The sequence below is a fragment of the Euprymna scolopes genome, chromosome 16 (genome assembly GCF_053919585.1).
Source record: "Euprymna scolopes isolate OS-2025 chromosome 16, ASM5391958v1, whole genome shotgun sequence".
Lineage (NCBI taxonomy): Eukaryota > Metazoa > Mollusca > Cephalopoda > Sepiida > Sepiolidae > Euprymna > Euprymna scolopes.
The window spans coordinates 104,285,796-104,299,296 of NC_136497.1; the positions used below are offsets into that span (position 1 = coordinate 104,285,796).

Here is a 13,501-nt window from a genome sequence, read left to right on the forward strand (position 1 = left end):
GTACAGGATACTTTCGGGTGTTAGTAGTTGTCTAGCATGATAGAGAGAGCCCACCTTTCTTGCAGCGGCCCTAGCAATTCCTTCAGTGTAATAGTTCCAACTCATGTTTCCTGTAAACGTTAGGCCAAGGAGTTTTAAAGATGTACTCTCAGATAAAGAGTCGTTGGCCATTGCTATAGGTGGTAGAGAGGGTTTCTTGTAATTATTGAATGAAACTAGTTTAGTCTTGGCGGCATTGAACGTGACCAACCATTTTTGTCCCAATCCCACTACAGATTGGAGGTCTTCCTCTAGTGTTTCTGCCATTTCTTTAGATATGTGTTCATTTGTTTTCCTGTTGTGCCTGTTATAGAGTGTGGTATCATCAGCATATATACCCATCTCAGAGGCAATTTTGTCGGGGAGGTCATTTATGAATATCAGGAACAGTAGAGGTCCAAGGATAGACCCCTGGGGTACTCCCGCATTTATATCATATTGTTTCGATGTACGACCGTCGAGGACAACCTGGATTTTTCTCTTATCTAAGAAGGATTTAATTATGTTAAGTATTCTACCAGTGATACCGTATGATCTAATTTTCCTGAGGAGATCCTCATGCCATACCCTGTCAAAAGCCTTAGGTATATCTAGAGCTACCGCTCTACCCTCCCCTTCTTTTTCCAGTGAATGGTATATACGTTCAGAGATTACAGTTAGGATGTCTGCTGTGGAACAGGCTAGTTTAAATCCATATTGTTGGTCAGTCAGAAATTTAGCATCTGTAAGATGATGGGCTAGAGCATGGTTAATTAAGGTCTCAAATATTTTTGCAAAAAGTGGGAGGAGGCTAATGGGGCGATAATTTAATGGGGCAGTTCTTCTGCCAGAATTCTTGAATACTGGTACAACAGAAGCAGTTTTCAAACAGCCTGGAAAGCAAGATTCATTAAGGGATTTGTTGTAGTTTGGAGAGAACTGGAGTTACTTCTGCTAAGCACTTTTTTAATAGCACAGCTGAGATGAGATCGGGTCCACATGCTTTTGAAGTGTCAAGGTTTTTTATGATAGCATACACCTGAGCAGGGGTGATTTTCAGATCGTCTAGTGTGGCGTCTGTCTGCATAGGAAATTCAGGTAGGGGGTGGTTGGAAGGATCCAATGTGGAGTTTGAGGCAAACCGACTGGCAAGCATGTAAGCCTTCTCGGTTGCTGAGCAAACAACCTCGTGATTTTTGGTTAGTGGGGGAATTGTTGATTGCCCATTATTTACTACACTGTTTAAGATTTTCCAGAAGTCATGAGTTCCTATTTTTTGTGCTTCGATGCGTTTTTTAGTGGTTTCCGTAAATTCTCTCTTAGCTGTCGCTATTTCTTTCTTACAGTTACTTCTAGCTTCAATGTACTTCTGTCTGTTTTAACTGGACTTATGTCGCTTAAATCTGCGGTACACATGCGCTTCGATTGCAGTTTTGAACCATTCAGTGGTCTCGTTTGCGCACTGTTCAGCAGGAAGAGAAAAAATATTTCCCCATGGAGCATTTCTGATAAGATCTCTAATGGATTCCCAGTCAGCCTTTTTATAACTCTTGTTCTTTTGAGCACTGGCTCTTCAGTTTGGCTCTTCATTATTAACATATATTTTAACATAGATTTAAATGTAATAATGAGAAGCCTAAGATTGTAAAGTTGAGAGGAAGTAATAGTTGGGAATTAAAATAAGATTCTATCTCTAATCCCCACGTGTATGAAATCATGCGAACTATACACTATGCAAATATGTATAGCAAACCATGTGGAAACAAATGAGATGAGTTAAAGTGGTATATATTTTGGAGTAAATATATTTAAATAAAGACGCCTTACAAATTACTTTATGTTTCTTTAGTGTTTTTTTCTTTCTTTTTACATATTTCATTTTCATTTTCATTAAATGTCATACCTCGACTAAGACCAGAGGCTGTCTTACTGAAACAGTAGATTTATTGTCGCGACTTGTAATTTCATTCACCTTAATTGATTAAAATAATATATATATATATATATATATATATATATATATAATATGAATATGAATTTCTGTGTGTGTGTGTGTGTGTGTTGTCACGAATAGGCTCCTATGTGGTTGCCTATTTTAAAAAACTGATTACATATAATGGTAGAAGATGTATCGAGACACAGGAATAGGTTTGTTTGATCTGGCAGAACGGTGGTTCATTAAAATTTTGGGGTCTGTGTTCGCACCTGGTCCACAAAGTATAGAATTAAAAAAAATAAAAAATGAAAAAAAAAACGTTTATAGCAACACGATATGTTATATATATATATATATATATATATATATATATATATATATATATATATTACACGAGAGAATTGAAAAGCTGGAATGAGATCTCATGCAAAAGAACCGAGATATAAGTTCCATTTATTTGCAATAAATATTTACGCTAAATAAATAAATTAACTCCCTACTTCAGTCACGTAAATTATTTAGCAAAATGAGTTTCGACTTTGCTCCTAAACTTTTTATTTACTAAAACCATGTTTGTGAAAGAGATAATGGTGTTTATACCGCGAAAATACCATGCTATTTATAAATAGTTTTGTAAGTTATATTCAAGTTTACGATATCTTTTGTTTATTAAATTGTTAGGTGATAGTTTTTATTTACTAATGTTTTTTGCGTGTATGTCCACGAGATTTGTGGGGAGGGGTGTCACTAAAACATGTAGCATTAAAAATTAATAGAGTTAAAAGTAAAATAATTCACCATAATAAAAAAAAAAGTAATTAAACAATTTATTTGAAAAACAAATGTTTATTTATCCTTAAAAGTAATTTTTTTTTTGTAAAGAAAAGAAAAAACATATCTTATATCTCATATTCTACTATATTTTCCCTCTTTTAATTGTCAGTGTTCAAATGGCAAATAATTTATTGTCTTTAGAAAAAGAAAATAGTCACTTTGTGGGCGATTTTCGTAATTAACCTTTGCAATTCGATACAAAGGGACGACTTCTAGTCATGTCTTGAGATTTTGGTTTTATTCTGTACTTTTCTACCGTGCAATAAATGTTAGCATATCGCTGATCTTCTCCAGTAAATACCGGAATTTGAAGGACAGGAAACAGCTAAACTATTATCTTTCCAATATGGATAATAAGACTAAGAGATATTCAATGCTTGTCCTAATGACACGTGAACAATAACATTAGCAACATAGAGCCCATGAAGGGTGCAGAACAATAGAAGCCAATTCTTCTTTTGCCCATTTGTTTTCTCTTTAAAACTTTCAGGAATTTTCTCTCTTCACACAAAACGTTTGTTCTCAAATATTTGATCAGGCTGCAACGATTCAAGTGTTTAAAGTACAAAAATAGATTCGTGTTCTTCTGACTATGAATGTTTGATCGGCGAGCGAAAAATAGCGAGAATGAGAGTGAGAGAGAAACTGACAAAAGCTAAGTGGCATAATGATAGAGACTGAGAGATGAGCATGTACAGGTGAGAGACTGATAACAATAAGCATAAAGATAGAAAGAGTGAAACTGACACACAGTGAAAAATATAGAAATAGGTAGTTTATCTGTGTTTATCCATGGAAGCATGAGAGAGAGAGAGAGAGAGAGAGAGAGAGAGATGAACACAGATAGACACAGAGAGACAAACAGAAACATATTAAAAGAGATATAGAGGGAGATATAAACACAAAGAGACGGCATCTTGTGTATGACAGGTTAATATGATTTCCCTTCGTTGAAATTTGATAAATTGATTGCATTCTTCCATTTGCCAAATGATCAAAGTGGAAAGTTCTTGAATAAACATTTCTTTCATTTGGCACTGTCACCATTTTGGATTCTGATTTTATGAAATTATACTCTCTGATAACCTTTGAATTTATTTTAATAAAAAATAATTAGTAGTTGAAATTTTTCAAGTTTAGCATTGATTAAATCCTCATAATAAACTTCTTTGTAGATAGGATTTATTACTTTCTTGTCCCTGTCATTACTATCACTCAGCCATTGGTTGCGGTGGTAGTGTTGGTGGAGGTAGTGATGGTGGAGGTAGTGATGGTGGTGGAAAACATTCGAAACATGTTTCATCAATTTGTATTCATGTATCTTATCAAGTTTGATAATTATGTGCTTCCTTGGCTGCAATTGAACTTTACATGCAATTCTAGCTACAAATATCGTAATTATGACGGTCCAACATTAGTTTATCAAAATCTAAGCATCTTATTGAATTCCATCATAAAACATTCTATACTATTATTGATCTTCATCTGATTCTGCAAGGTGTTTCAAAAATATATTGCTCTATTAGCAAAAAGAAAATCAATTGTTTAATAGATCTAGTTTTTGAAATCTTCTTGTGTGTGAAGAAGTAAAGTTAGAAATGACATTATTTTGAAATTATTTCCTCTTCTTATTGTATTTTCTGTTTCTTTTGATGATATGCTGTTTAAATATTTATTTTAATATATTTTTATTTTATTTTCTTTCAGGTAAGTAGAAATTTATTTTTCCGTTAGTTCCATGCAGGTAAACCATTTTTTTTTCATCTTTCTTATTTCTGTTTTAAAATATTTATTTTCAAATGTGTGTTATTTACGTTCAGACTTGCTTATGGCATGTACTCTAAAGTATAAAGTTAATTATGTCTGCCAGTCCCTATTTATGAGGGCAAGATTTTAAAATCTGCCTCGAGAGCCAGGAACAGTATACACAGTACTGAGGCATGGGACACACAGGCTCACTACATTTACCTTTTTGTCGAATTCTGAAGAATGTAATCTTTTTCGAAGTCGGTTTTTAATGCAGAGCAAATCCTACTCCCACAGAAACAGCATTCTGTATTGGAGCAACAATTTTCTCAGTCTAAAAAGATTTCTCATTTTCTAAGCGAGGACAGAACAGATACTACGCTTGACATTATCTATTTGCAAAAAATATAAAATTTACACTTAGACCAATCGGGCACAAGGCCATAAAAATATGAGGTAAATGGATGTAGCTGGTCGTTATTGGTTTAAAGAAATAAATTTACTAAACGGCTCTTGACTAAATTCATCTCAGCCACCACAATACCACATTTACTTATCCTACTAAAAACATCATCAAATTTATTTGACATTTATTTATTTTTTTATAAATATATTTATATTCAAATTTATTGACATAGACAATGGGATAGCAAAAAAAGAACAAAAAAAACGGATGATAAAACCTTCCCAATCCTTTCTAAATAATAGACCTGCCACTGTTTTTCGGTTTGTTCAAAACCGAAAAAGTAAGCCAATCTCTAAATGAGAATGGAATTAAAAGTAGGAGAAAAAAAGGGGAATAGGGATAGTTTGTGGGGGTGGATTGTGTCCTCCCAAGATAAGTGTAATATAAGAGAGGTTGAAGGCAAAAAATAAATGCGGGGTGGTTTTCTTGACAATCTTATGGAGGTTGAATAAATCCTTAATAACCCATGATGATACCTAAAAGTAATAAAATTAACACTTCCACCCATAGCTGATGGGATGAGAACAATCTCTACCAGTTGATTAAAATTGTGATCAGGTTCCTGTGTTGAAGATAAAGATGCTCAATTCCAACTGTTAATTAGCAAGTTCGCAAAGAGTCACCTAAAAAAATTGTTAATTAAATAAATACTTAAACGTCGTAATAAAAACGTAAATTCAATAAAATTACAAACTGAATAAAGGCGTATATTAAATTCAAATTTAAATTAAATAGACATAAAATACACGAAGATGCAAATTAAATAAAAACACCGATGAAAAGACGCAAATAAAATAAAGACGTAAATTAATAAAACGTACATGAAATAAAAAAAAATAATGACATAAATTAGATAAAGACGCAAATTGAAGAAATGCCTAACTGAAATAAACTCCGTCATAAAGACACAGATTAAAAATATAAATGCGTAAACCATTAAATAAATACATAATTGAAATTTAAAAAAAAACGTAAATGTCGTAAAGCAAACAAAAATTAAAGAAAGACGAAAACTTAAATGCTGTCATTCAACTAAAAAGAAAAAAGAAAAAAGAAAGGCTAAAATAATACAAATTTAGAAATGGTCGATTTCAGATCGAATAAATTCTTTCCAAGCAAATGAGTTCTCATAAGCCTGGGTATTGGTGAATCTTGTAAAATCCAAGAATCAGAAAAATATTATTTCAAAATGTCTAAAACACGGAAGAAGAGGCGAATACCAATAACGATCCTATATGTTGTCCAATGTGAGTTCGGCTTGTTGGTGCCTTCTGAAGAGATTACCATTCTGCTAGCAGATTTAATCAGCCTTACACAGCTTCCTTTTTGCAATGTCTGTGAATTTCCGGGGATTCAATATTAGAGTCAAACCTTGGAAAATCCAAAGATGCACGCAGCTTTTATTTTGATTTAAAAAGCGAATTCAGGAAACAAGATCGAATTCCAGTCTTATAGTCAGAGATGATCATTCCTATCGATTACAGAATTTGAAAATATCGTACAAAGAATCAGCTTTTATTTGGGTGGATGTTTATTATTTTTCTCTTCATATATCAATTGTTTTTTCTTTGCTTAAAAAATCAAATTATCGATTGATTTTGCAGGTATGCGTGGGAGGAAAAACTGAATTTATATAAAAACTGATTGATTGGATTCTGTTTTTTTTTGTTTTTTTTTTACTTTCACTCATAGTAAAATAAAAGCTATTTATGTTTCTGGTGTCCAAAACTTGATTGTATTAGAACAATCTCTACCAAAGTGATTTATACTCTTCTTCGTTTTTGGTAAAAGTAAAGTAAGAAATAGCGGCGGAAATCAGGAGAGATCATTAAAATAAATTTATAATTTTAAATTCATTCGAATGTCATATAAGACCCTTCGCCTCCCCCTTTTCTTCTCCTCCTGCTGCCCAATTTTTCTATCACTTCTTTCTCATTTTCTTTTTTCTCTCTCTCACTCGCCCCCCCCAATGAGATCACATGACCAATTGTGAATTGGTCATGTGATCTGGTTTTGCAGACGTCATTCTAGCACCATGTGAACATTTTTTTTTTTAATTACATTTCCCCCCCCCCCAAACAAGGTATATTGCCACTGTGGTGTATGGGGCTACCATCAGGGGAAGCAACTACTGGGGCATTATGTTGGTATTTGAGCAGCAAGATGTCGGTTCACGTTACACTTGAACTTCTGCATGCCAGTACAGTTGGGGAAGCAGGGACCTGGAATGGAATTCTAGAGTCAGAGAACATAGCTTAGAGGAGAAAATGAACGTGAAAGAAATGAGTAAAATAAAATGAACAAAAGAAGAGAAAGGTTTGACGTGCCGTTAATCTATTTTACTTGTTCTCGTCTTGTCAAGCATCTTGCAACTATGTTAGGAAGTCACTAAAGATGAATACTATGAAAGATGCAGAGGTTGTAAACTGGCAGTGATAATAAACAGATGTAATTAGTCTCTCCTGCCACCAGGAAAATAGGATCGATGTTAAATCAAAAACTTTTCCTATTAAAAAATGACATCTGTACATTATCACCTATTACTACACCATATTAAAAATGATATGCATACAACATTATCATTTATTACTACACCATATTAAAAAATGATATGCATACAACATTATCATTTATTACTACACCATATTAAAAAATGATATGCATACAACATTATCATTTATTACTACACCATATTAAAAAATGATATGCATACAACATTATCATTTATTACTACACCATATTAAAAATGATATGTATACAACATTATCATTTATTACTACACCATATTAAAAAATGATATGCATACAACATTATCATTTATTACTACACCATATTAAAAAATGATATGTATACAACATTATCATTTATTACTACACCATATTAAAAAATGATATGTATACAACATTATCACTTATTACTACACCATATTAAAAAATTATATGCATACAACATTATCATTTATTACTACACAATATTAAAAAATGATATGTATACAACATTATCACTTATTACTACACCATATTAAAAATGATATGTATTCAACATTATCATTTATTACTACACCATATTAAAAAATGATATGCATACAACATTATCACCTATTACTACACCATATTAAAAATGATATGTATACAACATTATCATTTATTACTACACCATATTAAAAATGATATGTATTCAACATTATCATTTATTATTACACCATATTAAAAAATGATATGCATACAACATTATCATTTATTACTACACCATATTAAAAATGATATGTATACAACATTATCACTTATTACTACACCATATTAAAAATGATATGTATTCAACATTATCACTTATTACTACACCATATTAAAATGATATGTATACAACATTATCATTTATTACTACACCATATTAAAAATGATATGTATACAACATTATCATTTATTACTACACCATATTAAAAATGATATGCATACAACATTATCATTTATTACTACACCATATTAAAAATGATATGTATTCAACATTATAGTTTATTACTACAGCATATTAAAAAATGATATGCATACAACATTATCATTTATTACTACACAATATTAAAAAATGATATGCATACAACATTATCACTTATTACTACACAATATTAAAAAATGATATGTATACAACATTATCACTTATTATTACACCATATTAAAAATGATATGTATACAACATTATCATTTATTACTACACCATATTAAAAAATGATATGTATACAACATTATCACTTATTATTACACCATATTAAAAATGATATGTATACAACATTATCACTTATTACTACACCATATTAAAAAATGATATGCATACAACATTATCATTTATTACTACAGCATATTAAAAAATGATATGCATACAACATTATCATTTATTACTACACCATATTAAAAAATTATATGCATACAACATTATCATTTATTACTACAGCATATTAAAAAATTATATGCATACAACATTATCATTTATTACTACACCATATTAAAAATGATATGTATACAACATTATCATTTATTACTACACAATATTAAAAAATGATATGTATACAACATTATCACTTATTATTACACCATATTAAAAATGATATGTATACAACATTATCATTTATTACTACACCATATTAAAAAATGATATGTATACAACATTATCACTTATTATTACACCATATTAAAAATGATATGTATACAACATTATCACTTATTACTACACCATATTAAAAAATTATATGCATACAACATTATCATTTATTACTACAGCATATTAAAAAATGATATGTATACAACATTATCACTTATTATTACACCATATTAAAAAATGATATGCATACAACATTATCACCTATTACTACACCATATTAAAAATGATATGTATACAACATTATCACTTATTACTTCACCATATTAATAAATGATATTTATACAACATTATTATTTATTACTACACCATATTAAAAAATGATATTTATACAACATTATTATGTATTACTATACCATATTAAAAATGATATGCATACAACATTATCACGTATTACTACACCATATTAAAAAATGATATGTATTCAACATTATCACTTATTACTACACCATATAAAAATGATATGCATACAACATTATCACTTATTACTACACTATATTAAAAATGATATGCATACAACATTATCACCTATTACTACACCATATTAAAAAATGATATGTATTCAACATTATCACTTATTACTACACCATATTAAAAATGATATGTATTTAACATTATCACTTATTACTACACCATATTAAAAATGATATGCATACAACGTTATCACTTATTACTACACCATATTAAAAATGATATGTATTCAACATTATCACTTATTACTACACCATATTAAAAATGATATGCATACAACATTATCACTTATTACTACACCATATTAAAAATGATATGTATACAACATTATCACTTATTACTACACCATATTAAAAATGATATGCATACAACATTATCACTTATTACTACACCATATTAAAAATGATATGCATACAACATTATCACTTATTACTACACCATATTAAAAATAATATGCATACAACATTATCACTTATTACTACACCATATTAAAAATGATATGTATACAACATTATCACTTATTACTACACCATATTAAAAATGCTATGTATACAACATTATCACTTATTACTACACTATATTAAAAATGATATGTATACAACATTATCACTTATTACTACACCATAGTAAAAATGATATGTATACAACATTATCACTTATTACTACACCATATTAAAAAATGATATGTATACAACATTATCACTTATTACTACACCATATTAAAAATGATATGTATACAACATTATCACTTATTACTACACCATATTAAAAATGCTATGTATACAACATTATCACTTATTACTACACCATATTAAAAAATGATATGTATTCAACATTATCACTTATTACTACACCATATTAAAAATGATATGCATACAACGTTATCACTTATTACTACACTATATTAAAAAATGATATGCATACAACATTATCACTTATTACTACACCATATTAAAAATGATATGCATACAACGTTATCACTTATTACTACACCATATTAAAAAATGATATGTATTCAACATTATCACTTATTACTACACCATATTAAAAATGATATGTATACAACATTATCACTTATTACTACACCATATTACAAATGATATGCATACAACATTATCACTTATTACTACACCATATTAAAAAATGATATGTATTCAACATTATCACTTATGTCTTCACCATATTAAAAATGATATGCATACAACATTATCATTTATTACTACACCATATTAAAAAATGATATGTATACAACATTATCACCTATTACTACACCATATTAAAAAATGATATGCATACAACATTATCACTTATTACTACACCATATTAAAAATGATATGTATACAACATTATCACTTATTACTACACCATATTAAAAAATGATATGCATACAACATTATCATTTATTATTACACCATATTAAAAAATTATATGTATACAACATTAACACCTATTACTACACCATATTAAAAATGATATGCATACAACATTATCACTTATTACTACACCATATTAAAAATGATATGCATACAAAAATATCATTTATTACTACACCATATTAAAAAATTATATCCATACAACATTATCACTTATTACTACACCATATTAAGAAATTATATCCATACAACATTATCACTTATTACTACACCATATTAAAAATGATATGCATACAAAAATATCATTTATTATTACACTATATTAAAAATGATATGCATACAACATTATCATTTATTACTACACCATATTAAAAATGATATGCATACAACATTATCACTTATTACTACACCATATTAAAAAATGATATGCATACAACATTATCATTTATTACTACACCATATTAAAAAATGATATGCATACAACATTATCACTTATCACTACACCATATTAAAAAATGATATGTATACAACATTATCACTTATTACTACACCATATTAAAAATGATATGCATACAAAAATATCATTTTTTGTTACACCATATTAAAAAATGATATGCATACAACATTATCACTTATTACTACACCATATTAAAAATGATATGCATACAACATTATCACTTATTACTACACCATATTAAAAAATGATATGCATACAACATTATCATTTATTACTACACCATATTAAAAAATGATATGTATACAACATTATCATTTATTACTACACCATATTAAAAAATGATATGTATACAACATTATCACTTATCACTACACCATATTAAAAAATGATATGTATACAACATTATCACTTATTACTACACCATATTAAAAAATGATATGTATACAACATTATCACTTATTACTACACCATATTAAAAATGATATGTATACACCATTATCATTTATTACTACACCATATTAAAAAATGACATGTATACAACATTATCACCTATTACTACACCATATTAAAAATGATATGTATACAACATTATCACTTATTACTACACCATATTAAAAATGATACATATACAACATTATCACTTATTACTACACCATATTAAAAATGATATGTATACACCATTATCATTTATTACTACACCATATTAAAAATGACATGTATACAACATTATCACCTATTACTACACCATATTAAAATGATGTGTATACAACATTATCACTTATTACTACACCATATTAAAAATGATATGTATACAACATTATCACTTATTACTACACCATATTAAAAATCATATGTATACAACATTATCACTTATTACTACACCATATTAAAAATGATATGTATACAACATTATCACTTATTACTACACCATATTAAAAATGATATGTATACACCATTATCATTTATTACTACACCATATTAAAAAATGATATGTATACAACATTATCACCTATTACTACACCATATTAAAAATGCTATGTATACAACATTATCACTTATTACTACACCATATTAAAAATGATATGTATACAACATTATCACTTATTACTACACCATATTAAAAATGATGTGTATACAACATTATCACCTATTACTACACCATATTAAAAATGACATGTATACAACATTATCACTTATCACTACACCATATTAAAAATGATATGTATACAACATTATCACTTATTACTACACCATATTAAAAAATAATATGTATACAACATTATCACTTATTACTACACCATATTAAAAAATGATATGTATACAACATTATCACTTATTACTACACCATATTAAAAATGATATGTATACAACATTATCATTTATTACTACACCATATTAAAAAATGATATGCATACAACATTATCATTTATTACTACACCATATTAAAAAATGATATGTATACAACATTATCATTTATTACTACACCATATTAAAAAATGATATGCATACAACATTATCATTTATTACTACACCATATTAAAAATGATATGTATACAACATTATCACTTATTACTACACCATATTAAAAATGATATGTATACAACATTATCACTTATTACTACACCATATTAAAAATGATATGCATACAACATTATCATTTATTATTACACCATATAAAAATGATATGTATACAACATTATCATTTATTACTACACCATATTAAAAATGATATGTATACAACATTATCACTTATTATTACACCATATTAAAAATTATATGCATACAAAAATATCACTTATTACTACACCATATTAAAAAATGATATGTATACAACATTATCACTTATTACTACACCATATTAAAAATGATATGTATACAACATTATCACTTATTACTACACCATATTAAAAATGATATGTATACAACATTATCATTTATTACTACACCATATTAAAAAATGATATGCATACAACATTAACACTTATTACTACACAATATTAAAAAATGATATGCATCCAACATTATCATTTATTACTACACAATATTAAAAA

The 13,501-nt window shown here is 28.1% G+C and overlaps 1 long non-coding RNA gene across 1 annotated transcript in view; it reads left to right on the forward strand.

Moving 5' to 3' along the window:
- The window catches only part of LOC145296037 (uncharacterized), a 191,984-nt gene extending 184,687 nt beyond the window's left edge, over positions 1 to 7,297 (forward strand). The window contains exon 2 of the long non-coding RNA XR_013869944.1: positions 4,496 to 7,297. This is a non-coding gene — a long non-coding RNA (uncharacterized LOC145296037). The remainder of the gene's footprint in view (positions 1 to 4,495) is intronic.
- The last annotated feature ends 6,204 nt before the right edge of the window (positions 7,298 to 13,501 follow it).